The following is a 13,498-nucleotide window of genomic DNA, read 5'->3' on the forward strand; positions in this document are numbered from 1 at the left end:
AATATAAATAAAATTTAATGAGCTTGGTAACTTTACTCCAAAGCACATTTGGTGAAATGCTGAGAAAGCATATTCAATAAACATGCAAAGCTAACTATACGAAAATACTCAATAGTATTCTACTCAAGAGAAGAGATGTCTTCTTAGATATATTCTATAGTAAACTGGCTCATAATGCAGCATACATCAGGAGAGCCACTATATATTTTGCGAAAAGCCTTTTTACTGGGAATGGAACCCAAAGCGAGCTTCTAGCGCTCAACTAATGGTCGGTTCTAAAGCAATCAGATAAAGCAAATCCAGTTAGAAATTTAGCACTAGTGATCAAAATTTAATTTTTATTCAGATTTCTTTTAAATTATTTACAGTGATTTTGCAGCTAATTTTAGGACATCATTTTATTTGAAGATTTAGAATTATACCTATTTTTTTCCAAACCAATTTAATATTCCCTTTTCAATAACCTTTGTTTTCGAGAACAATAAAAATAAATCACTCATCATCTCTTTTTTTGTGTGTCACGCAATAAGTAATAAAACATAATATCAATAAAACACAACCAATAAAACATAATATTTTTAATCCCGTTTTGTTTTGAAAAACTCGTGGTATTTAGCGTTACTAATTACCAAAAGCGACGAATAGTTAAAAAAAATACTGAGCTACGCCTTTCCGCCAGTAAATAAGAGAGCAAAAACGTGACTCGGAATAATTTTGCGACTAATTAATTTTTCGCCCTGTAAAACATTGCTTAATTAAGTTCCACTTTCATTTTTTATTTCGTGTCAAGATATCTTTTAATTCATCAAGTCCTAACTCGAGATGAGTTGAGAAACATGACCGCTGCGACTGCTACTCTTACGGATAAATTTAGTTGCAGCATTGCTGCTGGTGTTTCGTAATATGATTGCTCGCTTGATGGATTTCTACCTGGGGAATAAGTCTGGAATTATTTCTGTATCCAGACGTCTCCGAAAGTTGATAGTTTTTTTTTTTTTTTTTTTTTTTTTTTTTTTTTTTTTTTCTGCGTTATGCGGAAATAACTTCTAACTAAATTATTAAGTTATACCACTTAAGAGAGAATATGTAGATATTATAACATACATGCTGTTGTAAATGTTGGTGAATATTAGCATTGTCTCAAATTTGAATTTTTACATGTAATGAAATTTTGTGTGATCAGGTAGAATAGGATGATAGAGCTGGTGCATGAAGAAGTACCATCCGAATAATTCTTTATAAAACATTCTTGAAGTAAACATACATAGCTACACGTGATTCGGGCGTGATGTGGCTCGTGATGCGCGCCCGTTTTGCAGTAATTACATCCGTGACTTTGATATATTTACATTAATACAATTGAAATAAGAAAGCTGCGTTAGAGCATTTGAGTATCGCAAACTATACGAGGGCTAGAAGGATGTCTTACTGGATAATTTTCTAAGGAAAGCTAGCCTCGTGTTCACGTTACGCATGAGGAAAATCAAACCTGTAGCCAATCTGTTTGCTTAGTTTGAACTTGGGACGAGCTATCAGTATATAGCAGTTTAACCGCTCGCCCACAGATGGGGCAATGAAATAAGAAGGAAACGCAGCGGACTACATGTTATCAAAAGAGAGATGTCTTCGAAAAATGTGGTACTTACGACATGTATATGTATTCTATATTAAATATGCAAATTAAGGAAGCGTTAAGATAAAACTCTAGCTTTACTTTGTAATGCTCCTTTAAATTTCTCTCTCTTTTAATTTGGTTATTTTTTGTTTCGACCCCAAAAACAGTTAAAGACTCATAGTAAATATTTTTGGAAGTGCCTTTCAAACTTTATCCCTGTTATATGGGTTTTAACAAAGACCCCTTGACCTACGTGCTTATATAATAGGCAAAAGTAAAACCTGAATGTTTTTTCCAATAATAATGAAATGTTTGAAATTCAAAGCTTTTAACTAACCAATAGAAACAAAGCGTAGTCTTAAATTCGCAGTTCTAAGCTTCACATTGCACGAATTTTTATTTCAGAATCAACAAAATATATGCTGTTAAAAAGGCTTGTTAGAAATAATGGAATATTTTTTTATATTTCTTATTTTACTGCGTTTAGTAATTCATTTGTTGCTTGTTGCTCTTTGGCAACAACATGCATTCAGTGATAATTCATTTGTACAACATGAACAATAAGCAAAAAACGAGATCTATGAATTCATTTTACGCACTTAAAATTTAACAGCAGTTTACAGTACAAATTCAAATGGCTTTGTGACAGTGTAAAGACATTAGGTTACTTTTAGGAAACAGACTTGAAAAATTAGCAACGCCTTCACCGGAATCGAACCGCAGACCTTGCGCTGAGCATGCAAACCACCACACCACCAATAAGGCGGGAGAAATATCTTATAATAGTTTCATAAGCATTTTAACTCTACAGTTTTAAGTTTACTAACTGTAGAGTTAAAATACTGTAAACAGTAGTTGTTTTACAGTATTTTGTAGTTGCGCACTACAAAATACTGTAAAACAACTACTGTTTTTGTTAAAGCAATTACACTTTATTATTAATCAGTCACTTCCCTTAACTGATCCTCGTTTGCAATTACATAAACTTTTCAATGGTCATTTTATAGTATTTTGTTATATAAAACTCATAAATAACGCATATATAAGCTTATGTTCATACATATGTTACTAAATTGATGAAGGCAAGCAATTCAAACGTGTTGTACTGTATTATAACCTGCATACATTCGTTCACTTTGTGTGGCTTAATAAATAATTAATTGATTTAATAAATATCTAATTACTGCTTCGTGTTGGCAGTTAAAAGTCGATGACTAGCCAAAATGCTAAGATAATAAAATGAAAGAGAATCACGCCAATGTGAAGTTTAAAATTAAGTAAAAAAGAAGTCTTTGTTTGGAGTAGATTTATATGACGAATCTGTAAATTTCGAGGAGATTAGGAACAGGCCACTCATCTAGATCAATGATTAAAATTCAGCAATCTTTAATACACGGCTACTGGTGGGTTGAACATTAGGTTGAACACAAACGGTTAGGTTGAACACAAATCGTTAGGTTGAACATTCACTTTAAATTCAATTTCACACAACAAAGGTTATAAATTCTTTATCGCTTTTAAATAGCTGTGATAAAACTGAAGGTACCAAATACTTAACTGTCGATATTTTCAAAGCATTTGTCGACAGAATAGTGACACTTGATTAAATATCGCCTGATTTGAAGACTTGTAAAATCATTGCCGCCAAAACTAGTTCGGATAAATTACAGTGTTTATAACTTACTCATTACAATTTTGCAATTTTTACGATCAAATGTAGATTTTTTTTAACGTGAAACATTAAGACTAAAATATGCGCAATTAAATATTAGCATAATTTAAAAACTATGAATGTTCTGAATAAAATTAGCAAACAAGGTTTTTATTTTCAACCTTAAAATTAAACTAACACTTGCTTTGAAATTACGATTGCAATTAAATATACACTTATTTTAAAACTTAATTAACTTAGGAGGCTGAACACTTAAAAATATTCAAGCATTGCGTCCGAACAACTTTTCCCCTTAAATTTTGATGCTACAAATATTTATGTTTATTCTGCTAATACTAAAATATTCCCAGTAACGTATACAAAGAAATATAATTTTTTAATAAAAAATAAACTTGCATAAATCTAATTTTCTTACTTCCATTTTATTCAAGAATTTCTTGCTTAAGATCTAAAATATTTTGCTTCCAAAGCATTTTGCGATTGTTTGTTTACGTTTCAGAGCTCCGATTTACTTTCCTTTACCTATTACGATACTTTTGGGAAAATAACAATTTTTTAAAGTAGAAATTCGGTTTCGCTATATTTCACATGCATCTATCTGCAAAAAAAGAAGAATCTCAGTTTTATTAGGTAGTATACTTACTTTACTTTTTTGTTGATTCCAATTTTGAAGCGTATTCTTTCCTTTTTTTTAGAAAATATAATCCTAAAAGATGGAAGAATGTATATGCTTAATGCTTTGATAAGGAAAGTGTAAATTTAAAAGATAGGCTTCTGAAGAAACCGCGTAGCATTTTAACACGCATTTCATTTTATAAGCAGAAAAAAACATTAATGTAGTATCCGTAAGTGCGACACAACCACCAGAGGGCCTCACCGATGCGCCAGCAGCGAGGTGAAAGATGAGTATGACATAGACAGAGAGACTCTTGTGCTATCCCACGCGAAGGTGGTGAGCTGCACGTGAAGGTGTAGAATAAGGAACTGTAGTTTTCCACGCGAAGGTGGTAAATTGGACTGTACTGTTTAATACATCAGCAAATGCGAGTAGGCACTAATCGGTTATGTGATAAGACTGGTAAAAGCTATCATAATCCTCTTTGTATCAAACGGCACTTGTATTTAATCTAATTTGTACCTTTTCTGATTATCTTTATTAAATGTTCTGTGGTGTGGAAAACAAAGTTGGAACTGTTATTTAGCATCTTCAACTCCCCTACTACAGAAAATCTGGGGGCCTGTCCGGGATATTTGGATACTTCAGAGAAGGTACTGTGAAAACTTTGCTTTATTTCTTTCTTGAAGATAGTGATACTTTTGTTTCGTTTTTAAAATGAGTTTCCTAAATAATTTAAAGAAAAGTGATTTAATAGTAATTGCGGAACAAATTGGACAGACTGTTCCAGAAAATGCTAAAAAAGCTGAAAGTAGAAGAATTATCGAAAATTCTGATGTTTTCAAAACGAACGTTGAATTTGTTCGTGGCGTCGTCAAGTCGATCGCAGAGGATCGGACGCCTAAAACAAGTAATGAACACTATTTGTTAGAGATCGAACGTCTTAAATTAGCTCAAATTGAGAAGCAGATTGAATTAGAAAGTTTAAAATCACAATCATTATCGAGTGATAGAAGAAACGCGCAGACTAGTGTTGAAGATATTATTAAAAGCGTCAAAACACTAACTATAGCTGTACCTCAGAAACCGGAAGCTATGCATTTGTTTTTTCAGTCACTTGAGAAAGCTTTTACTACTAAAAGTGTACCAGTGGAGTTAAAATCAGAAGTGTTGATTAATATATTAGGTGATAAATGTAATAATGTTCTAACGTATGTTTCTGAACAAGAAATCGCGGATTATGATAAATTAAAAACTCTAATCTTGAAAGAATTTCAGCCAACACCGCGTGAGTGTTTGAACAATTTTAAAAATGCGCAGAGACATTCATCTGAATCACATGTTCAGTTCGCGTCTCGACTCAGTGCAACTTTCAATTATTATTGCAAGTTAAGAGAGGTAGATGACTTTAAGAAATTGTGTGATCTTATTGTATCTGATAAGTTGTATGAAACTCTTGATTCTAAAACAAAGGAACATATTAGTGTTCGGGAGGGTCAAAGTTGGTTCCCACCTAATCAATTGGGAAGAGAATGTGATTTATTTTATTCATCCAGGGGTAAATCTTTAGTTGATACCAATAACACACGAATCGAAACTCCAGAAAATAAAAAGCTTAATTTTTCCAAAAACAATCTTAGAAAAGCTCAGAGCAATTTCAAGGATTCAGGGAAGTTTGTAAATCAGGGCAGTAGTAAACCAGAACGTATTTGCTATGTTTGTGGGAGTAAAGGGGAATTATTTCATTTTGCTAGAAATTGTCCCAAACGGTTAGGAAAGGAGGAAAGTTTGTCTCCAAAAAAGGTATCTGGGTTAGAGATTGACTCGGATAATGCAGCTAGAAATAAGTTAGAATTTATTGAACTGTTGATTGATGGTAAAAAAGTAAAATGTTTAATAGATTCTGGAAGTGAATTGATAGTTGTGAAGAAATCCCTTTTTCCGAATAAATTATCAAATGGATGTATAGAACTCAAAAGTTCGTTTGGTCACGTGGTTAAAGCGGAAACGGCTAAGTTTATTTTTTCTTTATGCGAAAGCAAAAAACAAAAAGAGATTGAAGCAGCGATAGTTGATGAATTGATAACAGACTGTATTTTCCCCCCTTCCTGTCTAAAAATGATCTGTTGTGACCAGGTGATGATTACGCAATATGAAAATGATTCCGTCTCTTCGGAAAGGAATTTTTTGTCTTTTATTTCTGCAGCCATTGAGGGAGACAGCGAAACAGATTTATGGCCTATTAAAGATGAAGGATTACGCAATACCGTTTCCACTCTTATTAATGAGTATAAACCGTTAGAAAAGCCGCGCAGTACAGACTTAAAAATGAAAGTAATATTAAAAGATGATATTCCAGTTTCTCAGCGTTCGAGGAGAATTCCTTTTGCTGATCAAAAAATTGTTGATAATCAAATAGATGAATGGTTAAAGGATGGGATTATAAAGCCGTCGTGTTCAGAATATGCTTCGCCAATTGTTTTGTGTAGGAAAAAATCGGGCAAGATACGAATTTGTGTTGACTTTAGGCAGTTAAATAAAAAAATAGTTAAGGATTCTTTTCCTATGGCACAAGTAGAAGAAGTTTTAGATCGTTTAGGTGAAGCAAAGGTTTTTTCGACATTAGACTTAAAGAATGGTTTTTTTCATGTTCCAGTTGAGGAAAACTGCACTAAATATTTGGCATTTATTACTCATTCAGGCTTGTACGAATTTCTAAAAGCACCTTTTGGTTTGTGCACGTCCCCTAGTGTGTTTCAAAGATTTATTTATAATGTGTTTAGAGATTTAATTCGGGATGACACTGTTGTTACTTACACGGACGATTTTATTATTCCAGCACGAAATGAGAAAGAAGGCTTAGAAAAGTTGAAACACGTTTTAGAAGTAGCCAAAGAATATGGTTTAGAGATTAATTTTAAGAAATGCCAATTTTTGAAAAGAAAAATAGAATTTCTCGGGTATGTTATTGAGGATGGTACAGTTCGCCCCTCTACTGAAAAAACCAGGGCTGTTCAAAATTTCCCGGAACCCAAAAACCTTAAGCAGATTCAAAGTTTCTTGGGCCTTACTGGGTATTTTAGGAAATTTATTGCCAATTATTCAAAAATAGCGAAACCATTAAGTGATCTTCTTCGTAACGGAGCAGAATTCAAATTTGGGCCTGAACAAAAAGATGCATTTAATAAATTGAAAGAACTTTTATCCACAAGTCCGGTTCTTCATATTTTTAAACAAGGAGCACCATTAGAATTGCATACAGACGCAAGCAGTCATGGTTTCGGCGCTGTATTGCTACAAAAGTCAGATGATGGACAGTTACACCCCATTTACTTCATGAGTAAAAAAACGAGTCTCCAACAAGAGAAGCTATCTAGTTATGAGCTTGAAGTTTTAGCTATATTAGAAGCTCTAAAGAAATTCAGGAATTACCTTTTAGGATCTAAGGTCAGGATAGTTACGGATTGCGATGCTTTCCAGAAGACTATGTTCAAGAAGGATTTAACTCCTAAAGTGGCGAGATGGGCGTTACTTCTAGAAGAATTTGACTATGAAATTGTTCACAGATCTGGGCAACAAATGAAGCATGTGGATTCACTAAGTAGGAACGCGGTCATGATGGTTACTTGTTCTCAGGGAGAAATTACAGCCAAAATTGCAGCTGCGCAAAGAAGTGATGAGCGTCTCCAGTTGCTAAAATCCTTAGTCGAGCAAGGACTAAAGAAAGATTTTCTAGTGAAAAATGGAGTATTATACAAGTTTGACAGAGGTCATGAGTTACTTGTGGTACCCGAAGTATTAGAGCTAGAAATCATACGTAGTATCCACAACAAGGGACATTTCGCAGTGTCTAAAACAGAAGATCTGCTGAAAACCGACTTTTATATTCCTAACCTTAGAAAACGAATTGAGCAAGTTATTTCAAATTGTGTAGAATGTATTTTGTGCGACAGAAAACGAGGTAAGAGCGAAGGGTTGTTGAATCCCATACCAAAAGATAGTATCCCTTTGAGCACTTTTCATATCGATTTTATAGGACCATTACCTTCGACAAATAAGAACTACAATCACATCTTAACCGTGGTTGATGCATTCACAAAGTTCGTATGGCTCTATCCAGTAAAGTCTACATCAGCTCAAGAGGCATTGCAGAAGCTGAAACTGCAACAATTAACTTTCGGTAATCCTTTGAGAATTATAAGTGACAAAGGTACGGCGTTTACCTCTAAAGACTTTGAAGATTACTGTAATCAAGAGAAGATCCAGCACATATTTACAACTACAGGCGTTCCTAGAGGAAATGGACAAGTGGAAAGAATTCATCTCACTCTGATTCCAGTCCTATCTAAATTATCCATACATGATCCAACCAAGTGGTACAAATATGTTGGCGATATACAAAGGATCTTAAACAGCACTAAGAGCAGAAGCACAAAGAGTTCTCCATTTGAGCTTCTCACTGGTGTTAAAATGAGAAATCGAGAGGACTTAAAGATTATGGAAATTCTTGAAGAAGAAGAAAGAAATACTATGATGAAAGATCGAGAAGATATGAGAGAAGAAGCAAGAAAAAACATTCTAAAAATTCAGGAAGAGAATAGAAAAACATACAACAAAAAGATGAAAGAGGCACAAGTATACAATGTGAACGACTTAGTTGCCATACAAAGAACGCAATATGGAGGTGGTCTAAAGTTAAGGCCAAAGTTCTTCGGTCCATATCGTGTAACAGCGAGGAAAGGCAAAGATCGTTACCAGGTGGAAAAAGTGGGACACCATGAAGGTCCTGGATGTACCACTACAGCAGCTGATCTCATGAAGCCGTGGACTTCTACTATATAAAACCATGTGTGGTTCTTCCGCACTTTTCTTTTTGTTTTTTTCCCTTTTCTTTTGTTTTTTTTTTAAATTTATTTTCAGGTGCTGTCTTGATGTTCCAGTGTTGCTGATCCGTGTTTTCGAGGACGAAAAAGCGTCAGGAAGGCCGAACTGTAGTATCCGTAAGTGCGACACAACCACCAGAGGGCCTCACCGATGCGCCAGCAGCGAGGTGAAAGATGAGTATGACATAGACAGAGAGACTCTTGTGCTATCCCACGCGAAGGTGGTGAGCTGCACGTGAAGGTGTAGAATAAGGAACTGTAGTTTTCCACGCGAAGGTGGTAAATTGGACTGTACTGTTTAATACATCAGCAAATGCGAGTAGGCACTAATCGGTTATGTGATAAGACTGGTAAAAGCTATCATAATCCTCTTTGTATCAAACGGCACTTGTATTTAATCTAATTTGTACCTTTTCTGATTATCTTTATTAAATGTTCTGTGGTGTGGAAAACAAAGTTGGAACTGTTATTTAGCATCTTCAACTCCCCTACTACATTAATATAAATTTATGACTGTTTTTCTGCTTATGCCATACTTTTCCTTCTTAGAAAAATATAATTTAATGAAAACAAATTGACATTTCCATTTTTTCCATACGCATTTTGACTAATTCAACTAAATAAGATTTATATATATTTCAATAGCATTTTAAAGTAAAGTAATAATAATGAGAAAATTCAGTTTAATGCATTGATGCAGAGCAGTACTAAAAGCTATCAAAAGAATGTCTCACATAACTGGATACGGCCGTTGAATATTGGTAATTCAACCCATGCTCCGATATGGCGAACGGACTAGATGGGCCCTGCAATGGTTTTACCCATATGTACTGCAAATATGAGCAAATTTCCCTTAAACGCTCTTTCACGAAAGCATGCTTTCCTTTAGATTTAGAGCACTAGTGTTTTTATCGTGTCTAAATAAAAAAAATCTGATGTGTACACCACATTCCTTCCGTGTACGGAATATTAAATTATACGCATTTTTTCTTGCATTTCGTTTAAACTTATTGGATTGAATTAAATCTACTTCGCCGACAGCGCATAAACCACAATAGAATAAAATAATTCTTTAAAATTCACTCTGTTTGTTTACCATAGCGACACTCTGGCGCTAGGCTCCGTTAACAGTATTATATTTCGTTCATATTATAACTCAGAATGTACAAAATTTATATCATTTAAAGAATTATCTACTCGTTGCCACATGTTCTATTCAAATACTATAATAAAGCTAGAACAATGTATGCAAATTAAGCAAACAAAACAAAAAAGAAACAGTTTTTCACAGACGATTGAGTATTTCTCTGTCAATTAATTCAGTTTTCACTTCGTGACAAGGCAAAAATGCATAAAAACGCAAAATATCTGTATTAAAAATTACGAAGTAAATCTTAAACACTGATTTCCTCCAAAAAATTCCAGAAAGGACTAAGCATAATTTAATTCGCAATAAACGAAGGCGTTACCTTTGTTGCTGCGAAGCTACGTTTCTCTAGATTGGCAACAAATCCACTATTCTTCTGTTTCAATTGTAAACAAGCAATGGCCGCCATCAAAAAAATTATTAAACTTAGCGTTACTTAAACAACTCTAAAATTGTTCATAATTCTAAAAGTATTGCATACAGATTTACTAAAGGCATAAAAACCTTAACCGGAAGATAAAAACAACATAATTCAATCATTTTTTAAGCAAAAAATGTACAATTTACAAGCATATAAGAGTAAAGAAACTGAGATCACTGAACCGGATAACAGAGTGGATATATATATAAATATATTTATAAACGTTTGGTGCAGCCGATTGCAACAAAAATACGAGGTGCACATGTACATGTTATAGTAGTCCTATATACAAAATTTCAACATTGAGAGGCTAGTCGTTTTTTAGTTATGCGAGATACGTACGTACATACGTTCATATAGACGCCACGAAAATTTCTCTTCAGAATTCATTTTAAAGCAGTTTTATAATTTTTTTGGTAGAAAAGAGTCTCTTATTCTGTCCTTACGTACAGATATCACGCAAAAACATCGTTAAATTGCATTCGATAGCGGTCAAAATGGATATTTTCGTTGAAATATGCTGCCTGAAACTTTTCGCGATTACAATACTTCCTTTTTACTTCGTACAAGGAAGTAAAAACACAAACTGATATTTAACTTCCTATCATAATTTGCTGTTTTAATTCATATCTGCAAAATATTATACACTGATATACGTAGTTTCGGAGTTTAGGAGGTACAATAAAAACAAAAGATTTTTTAAACCTAGTATGCTCTGTATAAAAAACTCGCATATATTTCAAATTTGTAGAAGCATTAAAAATATAAAAATTAAGATTAAAACACGTCTTAGCTAAAAATGTGCCTTTTCGCTTCTAAGTATCCCCGCTCAGTTGACAACTGAATCTACTATAGAAGAACACATTACTATGGTACTTGTCATTGCATCACAAAACAACACATGTGTAGAATCAAATTACCAGTTCAATTCATGAAATGGAACCAAACACGCCAGTGTAAAATTTAAAAGCAAAGAGAAAATGAAACTTCTAGCGTAAATTTTGAATCAAACTGAATTGGTTTCGAGGGTATCAGACACAAGTCCCTCTTCTTCCAAAAGAAAAGAGAAAGGTGATAGAGAGTTTTATTCAAAATCTGTATCAGTGTGTTTTTTTCATTACCCCTCCCCTTTTTTAATGTCTAATTTTAAATTAAAATTAGTCACGAAAACCCTTTTTGATTACAGAATGGGAAAAATATAAAACGGTGATAACATTTTAGTCTATAATAGTTGTAAATTATTGCAAGCTCATTAATGCATCGTTCAAACAGTAGATATTATTTATCAATCTAACAATATGCAATAGAAGTACGCCCTAAATAATATTCTTAGTGGCAGTACTGTTATTAGTAAAACATCTGCTAAAAAAGGCTTGCATTCAAAAGGTTTTCGTTTTGTTTATGAATAGAAATACTGTATTTATTTACTATTTTGAATAATTTATTCCCTTAAAATGCGTGAATCAAAATTTTACTTTTTTATAATATATCTAATGAATAAAAATTAAAATGTACTTCAACTATAATGCATCCAACTGATATCTGTTACAAACATTTATAGTTTTATTGTAAACAAAAGATATTTCTGACTCTTAATTTTGCGTAGTTACTACAGGTTCTTGATATTACATTTTATATTTTTTTAGTCTTTTTAATTCTTTTTTTGTTTTTTGGAATTTCTACTGTTAAACCTGTCTTTCAAGTATTAGACTATTATTTGAAAATTTCAGATTGCAGTTTCTTTTGTTATATTTTGAGATGAATTTTACTCTGAAACAAAAGAGCACCCGGCGCCAGATTAGCCAAGGCGGATTAACAGGACCCGGTCGACAAACAAAATAATATATTTTATTGTAAGACGAAGAAAAATTCCGATCATAACCATGGGAGCAAGACAAAACTGCCTATGGAAAATACAAAAGGGAAAAAATGCGGGAGGTAACGGAGACAGAAGGTTTGAAAATTATTTTTAACCTTAACAGCATGTAATTGAATTCTACTTAATCCTTAATCCGGAATTTGTAAACATTGTACTCACACACATACACAAGCGAAAAAGATCTTTAACCGACTTTTTTATGCAACTTGAAAATCAATGAAAAGGTTCACGATTTAAATATTCTTCTTAAATGCCGTTTGAAATTTAATTTCTTCAGCTTTAATGATATTTATTTTTCCTTTATTTATCGTGTGTTCTTTTTCGTTGAGCCAGAGTTTTTCGGATGATTGTAACACTGGCTCCTGTATTGATGGTCATATTGCAAGGAACTCAATTTATATGTTCCCTGATGAAAACTTCGTTACTGCCCACTCATTGTAGAAATACAAAGCTTATAAATAAAAATAGGGCCTCTTACTACCTGGCAAACACCGCCTTACGAGATGGTCACTAATTAAATTCCCCTTCTCCTTGCTGGGGACAGTCTTAGCTCCGGTGGCTTAGAATGTTCTGCAGTACTTTCGTACATGCCCTTCACACCAGTAATTCAAACATTTTAGGATCGGTTTGTTGCCACTCATATTCCACTTATTAAGGCTTTTATTTCCCTGGTTAAAACGCCTAGACGATTAGTCACTTGATCCACTGGCTTCTGGACATCAGCAGCTCCGATTGGGTGAAGGACTCTATGGGTTGGTTGCTGTGTTGCCTCAAATTTCGTGGCGTATGCTAAGCCGCTTTTTATGTCCTTGACATTCGCCACTTATAGAATTTTCTGTATCTCAGGTTCCTCGATGCCATCAACAAAAAACTGTAAGGTCAGAATTTCCCTTGTTTCGATTGGACAGTCCGAAAGGGCAAAATAAGACAGCCTTCCAACACCCATGGAGAGCTCGTGAGTGTTTCTGTGGGACTCTGTACACAAGATTTTAAATAAATCCTGATAGAGTCTTTTAAACGCTTCTGGCCGAAGGGCCGCTCTGAATGCCGGAGAGAACAACTTCGAAGTCTAGTGTCTGGTTTGCGGGCAGAGTTTAATGGATATCCGCTGCGTCTGCTCTCAAAGAAGCAGCGAGAGGACAGGCCTTAGTTTCAGAATCCATCTATTTGCGTTTGACACTGTAGAGAACAGAGTCTTTTACACTTGCCAGCAGGTCTTTCCATCATACGTGGATAGATTTAAAGAGGATCGAGAAGACGTAGGT

The 13,498-nt window shown here is 33.9% G+C and overlaps 1 protein-coding gene across 2 annotated transcripts in view; it reads right to left on the reverse strand.

Moving 5' to 3' along the window:
• LOC118189372 (vesicular glutamate transporter 1-like) overlaps positions 1–13,498 on the reverse strand; it is a 607,793-nt gene that overhangs the window by 475,013 nt on the left and 119,282 nt on the right. The gene's annotated exons all lie outside the window — the stretch shown is intronic.

Source organism: Stegodyphus dumicola, chromosome 7 (assembly GCF_044657685.1).
Source record: "Stegodyphus dumicola isolate Sdum_Otavi_A_Nest chromosome 7, ASM4465768v1".
In the NCBI taxonomy this organism is placed as follows: domain Eukaryota; kingdom Metazoa; phylum Arthropoda; class Arachnida; order Araneae; family Eresidae; genus Stegodyphus; species Stegodyphus dumicola.